Below are 22477 nucleotides of genomic sequence, written 5' to 3' on the forward strand. Positions count from 1 at the left end.
GCAGTAAAATTCAAATGCAGAAATCCAATACGGGGAGAAAGAACCACCTTAGGAAAAGCGCTTCATGTAGTGGACCACATTAATTTCCATTTTGGCCTTTTTTTAGTTTGTTTTGGCTGGTTTGGTTGGTTTGGTTTTTTTTTTTTTTAATTATTATTATTCTCTAGGACCAAAAGAAGAAGCTTTTTGCAATCTTCACATGTTCAGCCCAGCTACTTTAAATTAATAACTGTAAGCAAAGATGTTCACAACTACCATGACTAGGAAAAAAAATACTCTTTGTCATCAGGTGCTGATCCACACTTTGGCAGTTAGTGATGTGGTCTTGATCCTGTACCCTTACTACTGGTAGTTTCATTCTAACTTAAAATGCAAAGGCAGCCTAGGACCTCCAGGTCTGTCATTCCCTATTGTGAAATACTCTATTAGATGCTAAATATATGCTCGATCCATAGAATTCTTTGTCTTTCTTTCCTTCTCTAGAAGATTTCATTCCTCATGCCAGTAGCAGAAGGAGGAGCTGTGGAATTTCTCCAACCAGTGCCCAACACTTGTTGGTGACAGTTTTTCTTCTTAACATAGGCCAGCACAGGTGAGTGACTTAACTAGAAAACTGATATGGAAAATGTAGACATCAGCTGCATCATAAACTCCTATCTTCTGGTATTCAAAGTTACTACCAATATTTAGACCTACAGAAAGAAAATATTGCAGATAATATTGATTACCTGTTGCTGTAACTACTGGTATTGACTAGAATCTATTGAACATAGATGGTATCTACTAAATTATTTCACTATTATTAAAAAAAAAAAAAAAAACAGGCAGAAAATTATTGGTTACAAAAACTTTATGACTGTCAAGGAATCTGTCACATAAATCCTGAGTTTAATGAAGATCTGATCTTATTGTGATTTTCTCCACATCTCACAGTTGTCTTCTTCCTCAGCTTCAATTCTAAGTGAATTAATTTAAGCTATATGATATATTTTCAGACAGCATTACAATATATGGAAATTATTTTGAAGTGAGACGAGGGTTAAATGTAAGTAACTAATCTTTTTAGACCAAAATTCAAACATCTCAACGTATTTTATCTCCTCAGATTTCTTAGACCTACTTTTTTAATTAAATTGATTTGTATATGACTATGTAAACATACAAGAGTTAGTGGGGTAGGGGGGCTGATGGGACACTTGATAATATACAAAATCCAGTAAAATATTTTTTTTTATAGAATTATAGATAATTTCAGTTGGAAAGGTCCTGTAAGATCATCAAGTACAATTGTAACCATAATGTTGCCACTGTGAAGTCCACCAATTTTTATTGCCTATAGTGTTAGTATCATTGTATTAAAAACTATGTAATACTTACATTCTTCTTTATATAATGGTGCTTCTTAAATTCATGACTGAATCTGTTCTAAAAACACAACTAAAAACTTAGGACTTCCTGTAAATAAAGTGTCTTATAACATTTTATAGCTAATAATCAAAGGTCAGGAAACTTGATGCAGCAGTGCTCTTACAAGGCTTTTTATGTGTCATGTGAATTGTGTTGATGTGCTGTGGTGTTCTTATCAAAACATTAATCATTTTAGAGAACCTCAGCTGCCATGTATGGACTTTTTTAAACTTCTAAGAGTAGATGGCATACCAGAATTTATTTGGGGTATAGAAAAAAATACAAAACAAAAGAGGACCATTCTACTGGTTTTGGTTACGAAGTTTTAAATTATGCTATTTAGATATCTTTTAAAAAGCAAATCATCAAAAAAAAGAGTTAATGAAAGAGGAAATTGAATTGACATTAGAGAAAGAGCTTATTTGCCTGCACACATATCAGTATTTGGTTTTCTGGCAGGTCAAAAAGGGGAAAATAGAAACTACTTAAATATAGAAGATAATGATTTATATTGGTTTTGAAATTGTACTTTCAATAAAATTGGGAAAAAAGAGTGGAGAAAAATGTGCCTGGAATTTTCATGTCTCAAAAAACTTCCCCAAATCTGAATGCCCATTTAAAAAACTGTCATTCCAATATTAACAAAAATTTTACATTTGGCTTACTAGACAGAATGAACAGAAAACATAAGACATATATTTGAATGTAGTGTTTGTTGATTTTGATGAAGAAAGAGAAATTTTTGATGTAGCAGAACAAAATGATTTATATTTGGATATTGCTCAAGTAAATTTGAGAAACGAGCAATGTGACATCTGGTCTTGGCAAAGGAGGTTCTGGTCTCTTCTGCCATTCAATTCCATTTTGAATGCAAATTAAAAAGTCAATTAAAGTATTTATTAATGCCTAATTAAAATATTTTAAAAATACTAAATTAAATTCTGGTAGTCAAAATTTGTATATTCCTATATTTGTATATAGGAATGACTGTCAAAGATTTGTTACTGGCTTTGTTTCTGTGTTGTTTAATTTTGGTATTGTAAGTTTTCCAATCAAAGCAGATAAACCCAAGTAAAGAGTAAGACCCAGAAGAATCAAGACAAGAAGCAAAATTATAGATTTTTTTTTTCTACATGACCAAAAAGAAATATAAACAAGTATGAGCCCAAGATCATTAGCTGGCTTGCTTGCTTAGAGATGGGGCACAGAACTAGATTGTAATATATAAAGAATTAAATTTGATGGCCAAATTACAGGCTGGCCTGAAAGTAAATGCTTAAATATTCTAAATTATGAACTGAATTTTAGGTTAAGACAAATTAGAAACCTACAGTGGAAAGAAATGATGACGTCCAAATCCAGTTCAGAAGGTTGAATGATTTCTTTATGATAACTATACTATAATATATTCATATACTATAAAAAGGAAGATATTAAAACTACAAACCTACTTGTTCTAACTACCATATCTAACTAAGTCACAACTCGTGACCGTCTCTCGAGAGTCCAGACAGGTGGATTTGATTTGCCATCAAGTGCAAACAATTCTCACTAGAATCCAATCAAGCAATCACCCTAGGTAAACAATTCTCCAAATATATTCCACATAGGAAAAACAAGGAGCAGAAATAGAAATTGTTTTCTCTTTCTTTCTCTCTGTGCACCTCTATGAAAAATCCTGAAGAGAGAGAAATGTGCTTGCCACAGAAACCCACTAAGATGTTCTGATTAGACATTGTGAATTCTGGATCAAAAACTAATGACAATGTTAGAAGTAAATTGGAGGTGCTGAAACTATCTAACTCTACACATTGTTTGTGTTTTAAAAATTAATTTAACATGATTTATGCAGAAGAATCAAAAGAAAATAAAAAAGCTTCATCAGTTCCAGGGTTTAAAAATTTAAAAAAAAACTGAAAACAAGAGCAACCATGTGGGAATAAATCCTGCACCACTTTATTATGTTGACTAATGCTGGAATCATTTATATTCACCATTCTAATCAAGTAAAAATGACATTTCAGTGAGTCAAAAACTAGAAGTTTGGCAGATATTAAAGATTCAAACTTTTTGTTTTTTTAAAATATTTTGTACTTCTACCAGACTGTCTGAAAAATCTTAGTTTCACATTGACTTATGAATGGCAAAAGCAATTTGGAGCTGATTTTCAAGAAATCTTTCAGTGTCACTTTCCCCACATAGCAAGACTTACTACCTGTTCAAAGAATGTGAAGAGGGAAAAGGAGTTGAGGTTTCCATAGTAACCTTTAGTAGTCCAAAGTAAAATTGCATAAAATGAAATCATTATCACTCAGGAACTAAAGAAGACAGCTCAGCTGATGAAGATCCAAGTTGTAAATGATTGCCGGTGAGTAGCAATTTTTTTCCTACCTTTAGTATTACTATGCCTTTTATGGCAGAAAAAATGAGAAAAATATAACAAAACGGAGAACAAAATCTATGCTTCTGTTATGTTTAACAATTTCGAAAACTGATTTTTAATTCAGAAACAATGTGACTTAAAATACATGGTATCCATGGTAACCCAGGAGTTCCTAAAGATCACTCTGTTCATTTATGGGGAATATGAGCAGATTGTCTGTCTCCCGGTAGACTGCAAAATGTCCTGTTACTATATGACTTGAAAACAAACTCAAAATGGCTTATAGAGCTTTCATTTCTCTTGCACTGCAGTAAAGAAAGATAGATCTTTATTCACACCACATAATAGTAGTATGAAATAAATTGAAATATCATTTCTTTATTCACACCAGATAATAGTAGTATGAAATAAATAGAAATATCATTTAAGTAATTAATTCCTGAAACCCCCCTAAAAGAAGCTGACACATTGAGCAAAAATACCTTCTCAGAATCAATAGAAGAAAGCAAATCCTTGAAAAGAAGCAGTCTTTCTGAGGCTTTTTTTTCTCCCCTCTCACCAAGTGACTGAAACTAGAAAACCACTTCAATTCTGTTGATCCCTAAGGGGATTTATCAGTTACTTACTATGAGTGACAAATGTGTCAGAACATTTATTTATTAAGTTTTTTCTTTATAGATATAATCTGATAAAAGGAAACATATTTTAAGTATGTGGTGAGGAGGGATTTGCTGCTTTGGTCTGTTTGTTTGTTTGGTTGGTTTTTTTTCTGAATATATATTTCCTGAGAATGAAAGGAGGAATTTTTTGTATCTTACACTTCAGGCTCCTTTTATTAAAATATCCTTATGCAATTTACTGTGCCATCAAAAAAAAGAGAGAGCTCTTCAGTCACTAGAAACATAGGAAAACATATACCTAGTGCCCAACTGCTAATCCCCTTTGGGCTACTCAATAAATAATTTGAATCGAAACAACAATGCCAAGAATACAAAGAATCACAGGCAATAAATGAGTTTGGTATTGTTAGGCTGATTCTGCTGTAGTCTCTACTGGGATAGGAACTGGTGTGCAATCTGTTTCTGAGGAAAACATGGAGAGTTCCCTGTCCCTGTTCCATGGTCTGGATGAAGAGATGCACACAAGGAAGCATGTCCATGTTTATAACTTGCAGCACAGTATGACTAGGATTTCCAAGAACCCTGGCAGTAAAATAAATAAGAGATTTTCCATGCATTTTGCTTGTGGTATGATATTTGAAGTAAATTTTAGTCATTACACCTGAAGAAGTTATTTCTTTTTTAGACATCCATGCCGAACTAGAAATGGGTTTTGGCTGATGTTTGGGCAGTATTACTAAGCTGTGTGTTTGGATATGTCTTCAGACAGATGTGGTCTCGACCTTTGATAATCAAATTGTCACCAAGGTGGAAGTCAGGGCATTATATAAATCTGATATTACATCCAAGCTAACAGAACAGTATTCCAAACTTTTCCAAGCTCTTGTGCTCCATAGCATGGCACTGCAGTACCAGTGTGCTCATCATGAATGAGGCCCATCAGTGCCTCATTCATGCATGATTGAGTGGAAACTGAAGTGGAAAGCCCAAAAATAACATTTTTTGAGATTTTGCATAAAACTCCCATAGAATGACTTTGGTAACAGTGCATAGTTTTAGAATCAAAAGATGAAAGAAAGATGTCTTTAAATGATATACACCTATCTTTGGACTGTTGTCTTCAGATACACTTTAGTTTTCTAAGTGGATTAGTTTATATACAGGAAGCATATCTATTCATTCATACATGAGTTGTTTTATTTTGTATGTGATTTCAACAGAAGAGTAAAACAAAAAAAAAAGGACCAACAATTCTGAAAAAAAATAAGTTTTTCTTCCTTTCAGTCCAGGATCCTTGATGGTTTAAAACCATCAATATTTTCTATTTCCAATGATTCTCCAATTATAATTCTCTAAGGACTAGTCAAACCTCCCCTTCTGTTGAAATGTCCTACTTAAAACATATTTTTACTTTATAAAATTCTCAAAGATCTCAAAAAATTTTCACAATATATGATAACAAATTGCAGAAAAAAGAACCAGATATACTTTCAAAAATATTTGAAATAAATGTAATCTATTGAAATTAAAAACTATATCTAAAAAGAAATTCAAGTGCCACTTTGTAACAATTTCTAATAAATTCTCCAAAGAAAGAAAGAATAAGCACAGTTGAAGTTATTGGAGACAACTAATCATTTAATTAAGTCAATATTTTGTATAAGAACTTTTACAGAAAAAATATTAAAGATGTTCAGCTCAGGCAAATTCACCAACAGAACTAAATTTATAAAAAGCAATTTAAAATGAGAAATGAAATTGCATATTTCTGCAGAAGAACATTCAAGATTGGAAAGTCTATTTCACAAATAATTTGCATGAGGGCTTTATAACAAAAGAAAAGCTGAAGAAAAAATATAAGCCATCCATATAGTACATTAACATTTATTCCTGCTACTAAATCTTCAATGTTTCCTCTTACATGAATTTAGCTACTGAGTTGGTCTTGTCAAATACAGCTCTACAAAATGTTGTCTCAGACATGACAGTATCCAGTCCTTGCTCCTTATCGCTGAGCACTGATTCCCCTGCATTTATTATGTCCGTTACTGTTACCTTTCTGAGAAGAGCATGTATTTCATTCTTTCCTTAAACTCTTCAAGGTCTGCCTTTTCATTAGTGTCTTAAATTGTCTTCATACAACTCAGATGAAAAATAAAACCACATTTCTTGCAAGAACATAGCAAGAACATAGTTAACCTTATTCCTTCACTGAAGTGTTTTATGTACTGGTAATTTATCTCAACATTTACTTACATGGAGTTTCTAGTGCAACTAATAATCAACCACAGGAGTGGAAATAAATCATAACCTGGCAACATTTCTGCATATGATGTCTCATTCACACTGAAAACAAGATTAATCTCACCCATCTTTACATGTGCAGACATAAGATAATGAAGTGTTTTCCTTTAAGTAAAAAGAGAGAGTGAGACTCACAAAGGCATAATTCAAATAATTTATTTTAGATTTCCTTTAGATGACTCTATGTGCTTAGCACAAGTCAATAACAATATTTCAGATGTAAACATCTATGACTTGATTCCTTTGCCTGCACTTAAACACCCAGTGTTCTTTGAGATGTCTTAGGCTATTCTGCACGGATGTGACAGCAGTCTTCTTGAAAGGTCTAGCTCTCTATGTGTCCCCAGTATTATCCTATGAAGATGTTTAATCTACCTTAGGAACTCTCACATGATTACAACTGATTTGAAGTTCAGGATATAAACATTTTAATATCAGTGTGTGAGGCAAGGGCCAAATTTAATTATCCAAACATAAGTACTGAATCTTATAGCTACTAAAGCTTATAGTAATCTGCCTGGATTCCAATTGTTGCTCCAGAAAGGCATTGGTCTCCATAAGTCCTTTGTAATTACTTCCAGTAGCTAGTTTTAAGTCTTCTTAAATAAAGCTAGATGCATTTGTACAACAAACTGAAGAGCTCTTTAGAGGTGGAAGCTGTCATTATATCTAACAGAATACCAGAACCATTCTGTTGCCTAAATGGTGCTGATTAGCAGTGTCTGAAATGTCCCAGGTTATACTAGCCTACTTCCAGTTCTTACCTTGGAATAGCATATATTTCCCTTCTGTCCCATGTAGTGCCCAATAGCCTCATGCATGGCTCTGCCATGCCACTACAACACAATTATATAGTTATCTAAAATTTCACCCCAGATCAAAATGTTCAGTGTCATCAAAGGTGTTACTCAAATCAAATGAAGCTTTCAGTTACCAAGAGGTGGGCATCCATCTCCATGCATTCCCTAGGATATCCAGGAATAATACCAAATGGAGACCTGCACAGTTTTGGCCCAGCTACTGGAATCCAGACCTTAGAGCAAGAAAAATAACTCCAGGTATGTGAAGTTTTGGAAACTGTGAAGGTAACTTAAGGTGCTTTGTATAAAGGTGCCCATAGGCTCCCTTGAGGGTATTACCTAATTTTTCACTGAGCATAATAGTTGCATAAATGCCTCTTTCACAGGACCACACTTTCATTTAGAAGTTTTAATTTTGACCTGCTTTCTTATTTGATCAAATAATCGAATCAGATTAGACCAAAATCATGAAGTACATTTTAAATAATATCAGTTCTCAAATTAGACTGCCGTACTATGATCAATAAACTAAGTCATAGAAAGAATATCAGAACTGCAGTCTTTAAACTGACCTTAGTAGGGAACATATTCAGTCTGATTTTAAGTATAGCAAAACTTAGAACACACACTGAGGGAATGGCATAAAGATACTTTTTCCCTTAGACATTCATTTTTCTCTCTGTAAAAAATAAAATTTTCACACTTTTCTAACAATTTAAAAATTACTTATAGTTAACCAGTGAAGATATTTTGTCAGTTTATTAGTGTTTGAATTATATTACAGTGATAACTGAATGGTTATTGAGGAGGATGTACTGATTCTAATTTAATCAATAGTGTTATTTTGAGGGTACACAGAGCAGAAGCTTTACTAGCACTTCAGGCTAAACATATATTTTGAATGTAAACTGTTGCATCCTGGGTTTGGGTTCAAATTATGGGTTTTTTCTTTGTTAGTTTTCCAGTTCTCTGTACCCTCGTGCATCCCCCGAGTTTTCCCCTACTCCTGCGATTTCCGTGCCCTTCTCCCCGTTCTCGCAGTCCCACTCACCCCAAAGTCTCGTGTCCGCCCCTGCCGTGTTCCCATTGGTCGCTGTAGTACACGTCATCACTGCGATGTCTGTACCCATTGGGCGGGAGGACTCCCCCTCCACCCTGTCCCTCCCCTATATCATCCCACTCCTCGGCATGCTCGAGGTCATTTGCGTCCGTGCGAAGCTGGGAGCAGCTGCAGCTTTTCCACTGCAGCTCTCGCAGCCAATAAAGCATCCAGCCGCCACGTGAACGGATTTGGACGAATTCCCTGCCTCTTTGTTTCTTCCCTCGCGCCGATGGCGAAGCGCAGCCAACAGCCCACCCCGGAGCGCGGCAGCAAAAGCGCCCGGAAACTGCGGCGAGCCCCGGCCGCGACGAAAAGCTGAGATGCCCAAGCCGGGCATTCGAGAGCTGACCGGGGCCGTGAAAAGTAACGCGCAGCTGCGGTAAACATTCCCTTCTCCTCTTTAACACTCCCATGCAACACTTGCTGCTTCTTTTTTTTTTTTTTTTTATTTGACATTTAAATACAGAGAATAATTTAAAACCTATCAATAGCATCTAAGAGAACATGCTGCTTCTGAAATAAATTTAATTATAAAAGTATTGTCTTACACTCTGCTTTAATTTTATTAATGATTCAGCAGCTATCTCCATTATTGCTCTGTAAGTTCCAATTGTAACAGAGCAGCATGCTTTTTATTTTATTATCTGTATACAGGCTCCTTTTTGTTCTTAACTCTGTAAAAGAACTGTGAATGATTGAAGGTGTGAAAAAAAAAAAAGAAATTAAAGAACACTTGCTTTTTGAATGCTTTCAGGATTGAATTAATAGTAAGTTATTCAGATTCTCCAGGTTTCACTAAAAAATACAAAAAAGAAAAAAAATATTATTGCATGGTATTTACAGCATAGTGATGTTTTTACATAGCTCATATATATATTATGTGTATTCAGGTGTTGACACTAAGAGTATAGCTTGGTGAATCTGTTTTGATTTCACTTCCCACCTATCTGACAAGCATTCATGTCAGACAAGAATTCAAGCTGCACGAAACTTCTTTGCTCCTTCCATGAGTTCTAAAACTAGATATAGGTACAGGTAAACAGGCATACATGTGAAGCATGAATGGAATTTTATTATGGAATTTTATTATTTTCTTATACAATAAGGTGCTCTCTATGTAATAAGGTATTAGCAAAATGAAAGGCTTGGGTCATTTTGCAACTGTATTCTTAAAAATGCAATAAAAATATTACATGGTAGCTCATTTTTAAACCCATATACACCTATAAGCCATGCATATTAGCATGTTGGTTGCATGGTGTCTGAAAGTTGAAGAGAGATGAATTCAGATAGATGGGGAAAAGTTAGAAACTGTTGGTTCAACCTGAAAAGTTAGCCTTGCCATCAATTGCATCACAGGATGACAGATCACTGGGGACACAGCCCCAGCATGGCCAGCAGAGCCATGGGGATTGGGACAGGCTGACAGGCCAAAATATGACTTCATGGGCATCTCAGTGTGTTCTATAATGCCAACAGAACCTTAGTACTGGGCTTCCTTCTGAACTGTCCACTCTGAACACTTTCCATCTGAAAGTGCTTGTTCCTTTCAAAGCAATGCTGAAGACTCATGCTGTCTCTTTAGTCTTTTAATATATGTGTTTGCTGGCATTCTTTAACTTGGATGTGCTAGTTCTTGACCAGCTCTTGCCAGTATTTGTCCAAAGTAAGATTGACAATAATTATTTCTCCTCGATTAGCTCCAGTCATTCTATCTGGCATTTTCACACAAACACTACTGATGACAGCTAAGCACCTTCCCTGTGCCCCTTTTTCCTATCCAGAGCCATGGGACTCTGTCTGATCTTGTCTTTAAGATGCAGAACTTTCACAGCAGCAGAAATGAAGGAAATGGCTGTACAGTAGAAACTTTCATGATATAAACAACATGAAAGCCATTCTCCACTGCCTCTTCAAATCAGGTTAGGGTGATAAACTAAGATGTATACTTGGTTTCAGCTCCCTTCAACATAAGTTAATTTGAATAAGGCAGCAGTTGTGAGTAGTTAGGCTCAAATCCTCTTTTTGCATTCCTGAATACTTAAGTGAACACCTTTAGTATTAGTCTTTTACAACAGAAATTTATGGAAATTAAAATGAAACAGTTGCTTCTGTTTATATAACATTTTAAAGTGTTGTTGTACATTTTTATTATTTTCTATATGACCTTTTCATTACTAGATAAGCATATGTTTTATATAACATCAACAACTAATACTAAATCACTGGTGAAAATTTCAGTACTAATTAAAATCAGTGGTATTAGTTTATAAGGAGAAAATAAAATAAGCCCTTTGGATTGCAAAAACCCTCATGCAAATCAACAAAGAAATGAGCAAAAAAGAAGATTTCAAAAGCTTCCTTAATTCTTTGTATCAAACGCTGCATAGAAATCCCAAACCCAGAATTGCTGTCTTTCTTACTGGAGAAAACTGCCTCTTGCTTTCCACTTTTTCCCCTCAGAAATACAATATTTTTGTTGTGCTTTTCTCTTTTGTTTTTTTACCTCTCTCTGTTGAATAAATCAGTTTTATGACATTGTAGTCACAATAAAAAGATGTGTCAGTATTCATGCTCTTCCTGGAAAGGATGGTTTAGTCATTATTCAAGACAAATAAAGACATTTGTGTAAAATTAATGAAACTTTCCCTGGAAAAACTGCACTTCAGAATTTAATTTTCTATTTTATTTTCCCATTATAAAAATACATCTTAGGCTGTGAATATTTCCACTGACATTCCTGAGACTCCAGCATTTTCTTTCAGTAAGCAAGATAACTTTGTGGCTTAAATTTAACATAGTTTTTACAAATGTGTGCTTATTTTTGTATATTTGATGCCACATTAATGGATAACAATGCAGTTCCTTGTACTGAAGGGGTTGATATAAATTTTGGTATGGATTTTTCTACTACAAGGTTAAAGAAAGACAAAGTCCTCAAAATTTTTATTTTTCCATTGTTTGATTGAGACAGTAATAATAGTTGCAGAGTAGAGCCTCATTATTGGGAAATATTAAGCTATGTCCTAACATATCATGATCTACATTTTCAAAGTAAATATGTTGCCCAGAGCACACAGAAGGACATTGTCTGAGCTCAACTTTAGAAATAAAGTCTTTCAGCAACTCTGTGAAAAACAAGTTGTGAAAATTGATTATTCTCAAAACTGCTATCTCATGTAAAAAACTCCAAGGATCTCCTTAAATTAAAGAAATAAAAATGAAAACTTTCACTAACTTTTCTTTTCTTCATCTTCTTTTATGTGATTTATATGTCCCATTAAGCCTTGTGTAAAAGTCAGCAGCATGTTAACTGAGCTGTTTTCTTCTCTACTTTAGACACTTTTAGCTTTTTAAAACACACCCATTTCAACAAAAGGACCAAATTAGTATTTGGGAAAATAAAAGTTTGTTTCAATATATATAAACAGAAACTGGCATCTCCCCTCCCACTATAATTTGTGCACACTGTGTTCTGTGTTTTCATTACTTCTTTGGTCAATAATTGGTTTTGTTTTTCCTTTTTAGTGGAAGCCTTGTGCATATGTGTCAATGCTCATACAATTGCATAGCATGCCTAGGTGTTCACATGTGTGTACGTATGCGGAGCACATGTGTGTGTGATTGGATGTGGGTTGAACCCAGTGTCACCAGTTTTAGAAATGTTCATTAGCCTTTGATTCACTTTGACTACGTTTTTTCATAAAGTACAAAAAAATTAACATCTATTTGAAGCCATCTTGCTGAGAGCTAGTCCCACCACTGCTGGCATTAATTGTTTGCATGTGACCTTGCTTTTTAATTATGCTGAAATTATATTAAGGAGCAATCTGCAGGCAACCATTCTGGTCTACTCACTTGAATGCGATTTATTCAGAACTTTCCTGCATGCTTTGTCCATCATTTAATCTCAGTTTCTAAGGGAATTAATCTTGAGTTTCTTAGCTTCTAAATGATTAAAGTAAACACAGGCAAGAATGAAAAGGGAGAAGAAAGAACCATAGGAATCTTTCTCCCCTTTTATTCTTTAGGGAAAGGTATGTTCAGTGCAATGAATAAAACTATCTTTCATGTGGAAATGCTGCTTTACTGGCAATGTAGAGTACTTTATTTATGAAGATGAGTAAGCTAATGCTCATTAAGAAGAAATATAATGAAGTGTGGGGTTTTTTTTTAAGTCCTAGAATTTTATAAAGACATCTGGGATTTGAAATATGATGAAAAATAAAGTACAACACAAAATGATAAGTTTTCATTACCAGAACAACCTAAAAAACCAAGGGAATGCTTAAAATTAGTTTATGGGTTGAGATACTAGAAGAGTATCCCTACTTCCTAAATGCAAAAGTGATATTGATCAGTAGTATAATTAAGGCTAAGATACACTCTCTAGAAAACTGAATGAAGTAGCAGAAAATTTTTTTAAAAAGAAGAAAAAAACTCAGAAAAAAACAAACTGGGGACATGGAGCTACACCAGTCTTGCCTTCACTCGCTACTGAACTAAGCAAGCCCCTAAAACATCTGATGCACATTTACAGTCGATTTTATAATTTCTTCTGTCTTTTTCTCATAAAACACATGAGTGCTGAGAAAACCTATTGTCAGACTTGAAGTGGGAATATGTAATTGTGCCCATGGTACTTTTGAACATTGTTGTACAGACAGCCACTTCCCAAAAAGAGGCCTCATATAGCAGATTTTTCTATTTATATTACAATGGATTTTTTTGTTGTTGTTGATATTAAGCTTCAGTTACTCTTCCTCACATTTTGCAGCATTTATTTTTACTTCATGTTCATTAGCCTGCTCTTCAAGGTGAATTCACACTTCTTAGACATTTGTCTGATTTTCATTGATACATTAGATTTTCTTAAATTTTATGAAAATTTGTTTGTTTTGCACAGCCTAGCTTTTGGTAGTGGGGGGGGCACAGCAGTGGCTTCTGTGAGAAGCTGCTGGAAGCTTCCACCATACCCAGCAGAGCCAATCCCTCATGGCTCTGAAGATGGACATGCTGCTGGCCAAAGCTGGGCCAATTAGAGAGGTTGGTAACACCTTTGTGATAACAGATTTAAGAAGAAAATCAAAACAAAGTGGGGCACGTCAGAGAGGAGGAGGAGGTGAGAACATGTGAGGGAAAAAGTCTTGAAGGCACCAAGGTCAGTGGAGAAGAAGAGTAAGAGGTGCTTCAGGCACTGGAGCCAAGATTCCTCTGCAGACCATGGTCAGACCAGGGTGAAGCAGCTGTGCCCTTACGGACCATGCGTCCACGGGGGATGGAGAGATCCATCCACAGCCCGTGGGGGAGGTGCCCACGCCAGACCAGGTGGATGCCTGGAGGAGTCTGTGATCCTGTGGGAGATCTGGTGAAGAGAGTGGGTCCTGCTTCCAGGCTGAAGCAGCCTGTCCTTGGAGGACTGGACTCTGTGGGAGGAGATACCCACACCACAGCAGTTTTGTGAGGACTATTTACCCATGGGAGGGGTTCACATTGCAGCAGTTTTGGGCAGACTGCTGCTTGGGAGATTGGAGCCATGCTGGAGAAGATCACGGAGAACTCTCTTCTTTGAGAAGGGACCCCACAGTCTCACAGTGGAAGGACTCGTCTCCCAGAGCAGTGGAAGAAAACCTCAGGTGACGAGCTGACTAAAACCCCATGCCATCTTTCCCTGTGCTGTCAGAGGGGAAGAGGCAGGGGTCTGAGGGGAAAAAAAGGTGTTTTACAAGCTTATTTTACTTCTAATTATCATTCTCTGATTCTGTTAGTAATAAATTCACTTTGCACCTTTAAGCTCAGCCTCTTTTGCCCTTGAAGTGTTTTGTCCTGGTCCTTATCTCAATTCACGAACCCTTTGTTTTTTTTTCCTCTCCTCTGCCCAGCTGTGGCAGGGAAGTGTGAGCAAGTGGCTTTCATGAGAGCCTTGCATTGGGCCAGTGTCAAACCACAACAATCACAAATAAAATTCCTTCACACCTTCTTTTCCCCTGAAAAAAATATACATGAAATTATTAAACAGAATCACTCTTTAAGCTTATCTTACCTGAATACCTCTAATAGCCTGAGTCTGAAGCACACTGTCCATCTCAAAAACTATTTGCATCACATAATTCTTACTCCAATTCTCACCTTCTCCCAAATAGCTAATGTGATTATGAAATAATTTTGTATTTTACTACATTTCTGTAAAATTTCTTATCAAGAAAACCATCAAACTTACAGTTATATAATTGCTATAAATACAAGTGCATTGTTAATGTTTCCTCTTCATAATGTACACATTGTGGAACACTTGGACATACACTGGTTTTGAATTGAAGAACTGGATGTTGCAGCCTGGAGTGGAAGAAAATTAGTTTGATTTTAGAATAAGACCTTGATCAATTAGGGAAGTGATTTAATTAATTAAAATAGTGCATGTTAAAGGAAATACTGAAAAGACATCACAATATAACATATAGGTTTTAATTAAAATATTAGATAAAATTTTGGTGAAATCAAAGAAAATAGAATAGCTTAATTATGAACATTATTTATATAATTGTCTCTTAAACAAGTTGTGGCAACTGTATAGGAACAGTAACATGTAAAACTAAGCATTAGTAGAGCAAAATAGAAGGAGATGGAGACACTAAGGATGAAATGTTCATTTTGCTAAATTAATTATACTTTGTGATGAACAATATTTCTCTCATCCAAGAAAATACTCCATACATCAAACGCAAGTCAGAAGCAATCCATTAAGTAAGTAACATAATGCATTGATGTATTCTGCTGGAAAACATCCCAGGGTACTCAGAAACTCTAAGTACTGAAATAAAGGATATTAATGATAAAACAAAACTGTGTGGCTGGTATGGAATCTATTTTTCTTTATTCTGTACAGATACACAATTATGTCCTTTCCTAAGCTGTGTATCATGACTGCTCATGAAGAAGAGAAACCATGGCAAACAATTTTTATGATTTTTTTAAATTGTCTATGAAGGGGTAACAACTTTGACAAATAAGATGAAATTTTTAAAAATTCAAAAAAATCAAGTGAATCAATTTGAATACTTCTAACAGCGGTTAATTGCCATAAAACATGAAAAAAATTTATTAGGCCATGTATAAATGTGATATAAAATGAATACATTCTTGAATGCAATAACATATTTGTGGTTTAATACTAATTTTGAATTTAATCTAATTGCACTTCCAGTTTACTAAATGCAATTGAAATACCGGTCATTTAACTAATGTTCTGTAAATATCAATCCACATGTTATAGCATGGATATGTCTGATCAAAAGTGTTTGGATTTGTTATTCCACTATGGGCTTTGCTTATACAAATCTAAATAAATGGAGCAATGTTATAATACAAAATACCTTTGAAAGACACCTTCAGGTCTAGCACACTACCAGCACCCTATAGGTGTCATAAACAGGTTCAATTAACAGAGTGTGATGAACGGCATAGGTATTTTTATTAAAAAATGCTTTAAGAACCTAAGAATAAATATCCTTAAACTTTGATGGTGGATGTTTGCCATGACTTCCATTGTCTTAGAATCTCAAGGTTTTAATTCAACTGCCCACACAGAGGCACCTCTAAACATTTGAGTTTGCTAGGTATCCTACTTCAGATCCATCTGCCCTTTCAGAAGAACAGGAATTGTCTTTATGTTCTCCTTCATATGTCTACAAGAATATCTCAGACACCCAACAGCACCCCTATTCAAACAGACTTTAGGTGTGGATAGCAGAAAGGTGTCCTGAGTTTTACTTTTGTGCTAATCATCCTAGACTCCTCTTAGTCAGCAGGAGAAATAAAGGCTCTGTAGGGCGATTTATAGAAATTTGAGCTCTGATCTAAAACCATATGAATTTCCTTGTGTGATTACCAATCTATCTACTGCCTATAACATTAGCCTTGGTAAATCATGGACAAAAATGATCCTAACGCTGAATATTTGAATGTCTAAGGTCAAGGAAGAAGAGTCCTGACTCCCCCAAGACTCTACGTTATTATCTCAGAAGGTAGAACTTACTTGCAACATTTAGGAGGAATACATTAGTCTAAATTCACATAATACTGATTACAGCACAATGATGGGAGAACAGTCTGTCTGTCTTCACATCTTCACTAAGATCTTTTCTTATTAGTCCCCTTAAAGTTCACATTGCTTATGTAATTTGTTTTCTTTCTAGTACTTTAAAAAGTCTTTATTGTCTTAAAAGTCAATGCCATAGAAAACCATTTTTTATTGCTAGAGAGAAGCTGTAAACAGTCTCAGAAGTTCATAGGACAAAACAACTAAAGAATATTCCTGAATTCAGTTAAGGTTTTATGGTGCATAACTTCTCAGTGAAACACAGTTGCGGCATTTGCTTGTTACAACCTCAGGCAGTTAAAACGCTGGCTAGCACTTCTTTGTGAGGCCATAGCCGCTAGGTTTATGGGTACTCCAGGGTTGCGGAATGTCCTGGTGTGGGTTAGCAGCTTTGTTACCTTCACACAGAGAGGAAGCAAAGGGAAGACAAAAGGACACTTTGCCTGCGAAACTGAGAACCTTTATACTCCCATACGTGGTCTGAGAGAATGGCTCTCAGATCTTTGTAAGGCAAAATGGCCCCGAACAAAAGATTGCATCAGATTAAATAGGGGGTGGGCAGACAGGGTGGAAATCTGCCTTGCCCTATGGGGTTAAACCGAGGCAGGGTTTCACAACCAACAGTGATATAACAGAGGTGGGTACAGCGTTCTGGGGCAAATAGAAATGCAAAGGTAGGGTGATTGCCACAGAACTTTCATGAAGCAGGGAGTGGTTACAAGGTTGACACCCCAACAAGGAGTGACAATCCCTGATTGAACCATGTAAGGAGAAACCCTGGGAGGAGTGAGATGATTGACAGGTGAGCTCTCATGGTAACCAACCTGGAGCAAACCACTGTGAGGGAAAGATAGGGGTACAAGGAACATGTCTAATTAACATTAATAAAATCCCTGACTAAACCAACCCAACCTACAATACACAGTAAACTGCCATAACTAATTAATCACATTTTCTTCAGGCAGTTCAAAACTGCACCAGAAATACATATTTGATTGCTATGTTGTATATGACAATATTTTACCTACATAGTGTTAGAGTGGATTTCTCCATATCCATCAAAAATGCTACATTGAAATATTGACTGCTTGAATCTGCCTGTAACTTTGATATACTTAATTAGTCTCCTTATCTTCAGGTTATAAAATAAATGGAAAGATACAGTTCAATTTAATTTAATCACCATAAAGGACTTTACCATCAAAAGTTTGTAATAGTTTATGACTGTCCTATTATTTGTAAGGCCTTAATGCTATATCTGGTCTGTAGAATCAAGGAATCCAGAGCTCTGAAGATACCACTGCCACATCACTACTGACTGTAGGTGGAGCTAAGAAAATAAGTTGTGCAGTGAAGGGCAGAATGCACTAAGACTTCTAAGAGTTCTAAGACCCAGTAGTAAAGGAGATGATGAAAGTGCAGCTTAGTAAGACCAGCACAAGTGGCACAGAAGAGCACAGTGATCCTTGCATTGGAGAACTGTGAAATGATTCCACAAAACTGGTATCAAACATGATCAGTCTAATCTTATCTCCATTAATATATGGGTGTACTTATTCTGTACAATGAGACATAGAAGGTATTATGTTTTGTTTATGATCTAGAATGACTAAAATTTACAGCTGCCTCTTGTACACAACATGGGACTGTAACATTTTGGGTACAGAAATAGTCAACTGGATTCATATATTTTGCTCCTCTAAATATTGCTTTTGGACTGATCTAGTTGGGAATCTTAGTGTTCACCTAAAATTCCATCAATTTATTGGGTTCTAGGCTTATGTACATACATGTAGGAAAATATAATAGATGCTATCCACACGCTTAAATCACACAATAGATGAAGATTCAATATTATGAAATATTTTCAGTCTTGTTACAGGAGGATTCACATACAACATCTTTAACATTATAAGCAATTAAATTTACATGTTCATCTTTATCAAAGAGAAGAAAAAATTTCTGCCCCCTGGAGAGAGTGATCATATGCCTTAGAACAACATAAAATGGCTGAAAAATAGTTTAGCTGAAAAGGAATTCAGTGTTACTGCAGGCACCAAGATTATGGTAAGCCCAAAGTGTGTCTTTCATTGTAGGTTCAGTGTATAGTGGGCTGCATTAGGAGGAGAACCAAGAAGTTTGGTTAAATTATTATCCCATTGTTATTATCTAATCTTGGCCCTGGGGAGGTTACATTTAAATTACCAGGCCCAGTTCTATTTTACTTAGCCCCATGGCAAAAACACCTCAAAAAAAAAAAAAAAAAAAAAAAGGTTGAGCAATTGAGCAGAGCCCAGTGGACAACTACAAAGATGGTGAGTAAACTAGAGCATGATTTACGAAGGAGGTCAAACTGAAAGAACTGGATTCATTCAGTCTGGTTGAGAGGAGCCTGATGATCTGACATTATAATTTTTTGGAGGGGAATTTCAAAGAAAGCAGATTCAAATGCTTCCCTGTAGTTGCAGATGGTATAGCAGGGTTGTTTTGAGGGGGAGATTAAACATCAGGAAAAACCTTTCCAGCTGGCAGAAAGTTCATCACTGTAAAATATTGTCCAGAGGGGATGCATTAAAAACCATGTCTGTGGATTTTTCGTGCTTCAAATCTGACTGATCTGGCTTTGCCTTGATGATAATCCTGTTTTGAGAATGATAATGGACAAGGCATCTCTAAAATCTACTTGAAGTAAGCATTTCTGGTTTTCTATCTTGCATGGAGAATAGCATCTATCTATGCTCTGAGGACAGCATAGCCCTTTTACTTGAATTCATTAGATTTTAAATTTCATTTTATTATTTCACTATTTTAAAATAATTTTCTCAGGATAAGAGAAACATTAAGGAATTTTTTTATCTATTCTGTTTTTCAGTTACATATTTTTTATATTAAATATCATTATTTCTTTACTTGGCATTAGGTACAGCTGAGGAGAAGTAATTGGGAGGTTGTTTTTTCTCAGTCTGTCTGAGCCTCACAAATATTTTTAAAACTTAATCTTAAAATAGTTCATCCAAACAGAATGAATGGACACAAAATTGAAATTTATTGTTTACAAATGGAAGTAACTTGGTCATCTCTTTTAATACAAAACTTTATCACAGAGTTACCACATATATAACTACTTTTGTTCATGACTTTTAAGTGACACAAATATTCTCTTTTGATCCATCAATTCTTAACCTAACTTCAACTATATAAATGTACATTTCTATGAGTAATTTTCATTACTGAGAAGAAAGAAATCATAGCAGCATCTCCTTTGAAAGTACTTTATAGTTTTATTATGTTTTTACATGTTTATCTGGAATAGCCAAAATGTAATGGCTTTGTTATATGTATTGAAATATGCTCTCTGCTAGGGTCAAGAAGTGCAGTGGAAAATAGACTGAAGTGTGGCTTCATTGAAAAATGCTAAATTTTAGTCTGTATAGATAATTCAAAAGACTTTTATTTTATTTTTAATGTTTTTATTTTAACCTAAAAATGCTTTATAACAAAAACAGAAAAAGATGAATGAATGAGTGATTGAACTTGAAGAATCTTGGATACACAACTGAGGGTCATACAGTCCCTCAAATATTAATTCATCTGTGATGAACCATCTGGTTTTCTTATTTTGAATTAAAAAAAATCAATTTAGTCAGTTATCCACCTGAATTGTCAATATATGAAATCCAACTACAGACTAAGTCTTCTCGTTTGATATTTATGAATTGCACTTCAAAACCGAGACTTGTATTTTAGTCATGTATAACATAGCTAATGAATATGCAGGGAATGAAAACATGCTAACATAAAAATATAACTAGAATGACATACTTATTTAGATTTAGAGGTAAAGATCCCAAGACAGAAGTCTAGCTTTTCCCTTTCTCATTTAAAATATTATTGAGTTCAAATTCAAACCTTTCCAGAAAATGGGAAACAAAGAAACACTGCCATGGCATAAAAAATCCTTAAGCAAAATATTATTGACACAAAAAGATGCCTTGAAATTTCAGAAAACTCATAACAAAGAAGGGACATTAAGCTTCTGAGAATTTCAGAGGGGACAGGAAGTCCTGGCACCATCTTTTTCATGGAAAATTTCATATGTAGTTCAGTCACACAACTTGAAAGACGATTTAATCTGGATCAGAAATGCCATAGGAATCCCACATCGAGGCCATCTGTGACTAACAGTGTAGGAGGGACCGTGATTTTGACCTTGTTGTACACCTGGGACAAGGATAGACTGCTACAGGCGGTAGGGAAAAATGAAGAGGTTATGTTTAAGGGCATGAAGATATTATTCCTCCTTGATGTAGGTCCAACCTCAGTTAAAAGAAGAGAACTGAATGAGAATTAAAAGGCTTCCATGAAAGGAAAGGTTATGGTCACAGTGCTCTGTCTTGCAAACTGAGAGCAACTTTTAATAACTGCACACTGGCTGAGTAAAATGGCAGCAAATAAGCTTTCATACAGTCAGAAAAGAAAGCACCTAGGAAGACCCTGAAAGTAAAGACTGTGGAGAATGAATACATTGCTGTTTGGGCCTACTTGCATCTCCAGTTTTACATGGTCTTCAAACGTCACATGATCTGTTGTAAGCTTTATTCAGAATGTCCTGCTAAGTCTACAGCCACGGCAATCTTAAACAAGTAGGTAAAGGTCATATGTTAAATATATAGTGTCTACTTCGGTATTCTTTAAAGCTAGTATCAGTAGTGAAATTTGGAGTGCCTTCTTGCTCTCATATGTATATTGATAGGAAATAGAGACAGCTTGCTTTGTCTTTTATAACCAAATAACTGATTAGAAATCTACTGCATTTGTATTTGTATTTGTAAACTTTTCTTCTACAGAAAGCAGAAGAAAAAGAAAAAAGAAACACTTCTTTGCACAGTTACACTATTTTTTTTCCTCTCCAAATGTCAAGCAAGTATTGGTTTTGTGCTAATTTCAGTTGTTCATAAGATTTTTTTATTGCCCTTACTAGCAGCTTTGAAGATTATCAGGTTAATGAGGATTTAATGTTTGTTATTTTTCTCAAGTTATTAATAATATTTTTTCTAGTAGGTGTAATAATATTTCTAACGGTTTATAAGGAACTAATATAATGTACCTATTTAAGACATTTCTTTTCTTGATACAATTGCATATATATTCCAAAACATACAGGCCTCTTTTCTAATGCAAAGACATATCAAACTCATATTTATTTTGCTATCTACTGTCCCATCAACACCTGCCTGAACTGTGGTTTTTTGCAAATTTTTAATTCGCCCAAGTTAATATCTAAATTTTGTATTGTTTCTTCTGTTGTTTCGGATTTTTTCCTCCAAAGGAAGCCAGTTTTTAAATTTATATATATATGTTTTAATCTCCTTAGATTAAATGTTCATGTTTTACCTTACCTTCAGAAGACCTTAGCAGTATGATTTATTTTTCTCTTTCAAAGGTTTTTTAGTTCAGTTTTTTGCCATCAAATATTACTTCATTTCAAATTGAGAGCTAGATATGAGGTGTGTCAAGCTATTTGAGTACAATTATGTTGTAATTACAGACAACCGTATTTTGTCCAGAGAATAAAGGAAGAAAGAAAAGAAAGGGCTTAAGATATTTTCTAACAATCCTTTTCTCTGTAGACAATAAACAGCTATATGGCAATAGAAAAGCAAGCAAATTACAAAGTTCTTCATTCTTAAAAAAAAAATATATAGAAGTCTGCATTAAATGTATTTGTTGCATATATTGATAGGAGTATTCAAGATGATTATT

The 22477-nt window shown here is 35.0% G+C and overlaps 1 long non-coding RNA gene across 1 annotated transcript in view; it reads left to right on the forward strand.

Annotated features, from left to right (window-relative positions):
- Window positions 1–3503: 3503 nt before the first annotated feature.
- Window positions 3504–22477, forward strand: part of LOC137467165 (uncharacterized) — a 111055-nt gene continuing 92081 nt past the window's right edge. The window contains exons 1-2 of the long non-coding RNA XR_010995432.1: window positions 3504–3775; window positions 7693–7772. This is a non-coding gene — a long non-coding RNA (uncharacterized lncRNA). The remainder of the gene's footprint in view (window positions 3776–7692; window positions 7773–22477) is intronic.

The sequence above is a fragment of the Anomalospiza imberbis genome, chromosome 2 (assembly GCF_031753505.1).
Source record: "Anomalospiza imberbis isolate Cuckoo-Finch-1a 21T00152 chromosome 2, ASM3175350v1, whole genome shotgun sequence".
NCBI lineage: Eukaryota > Metazoa > Chordata > Aves > Passeriformes > Viduidae > Anomalospiza > Anomalospiza imberbis.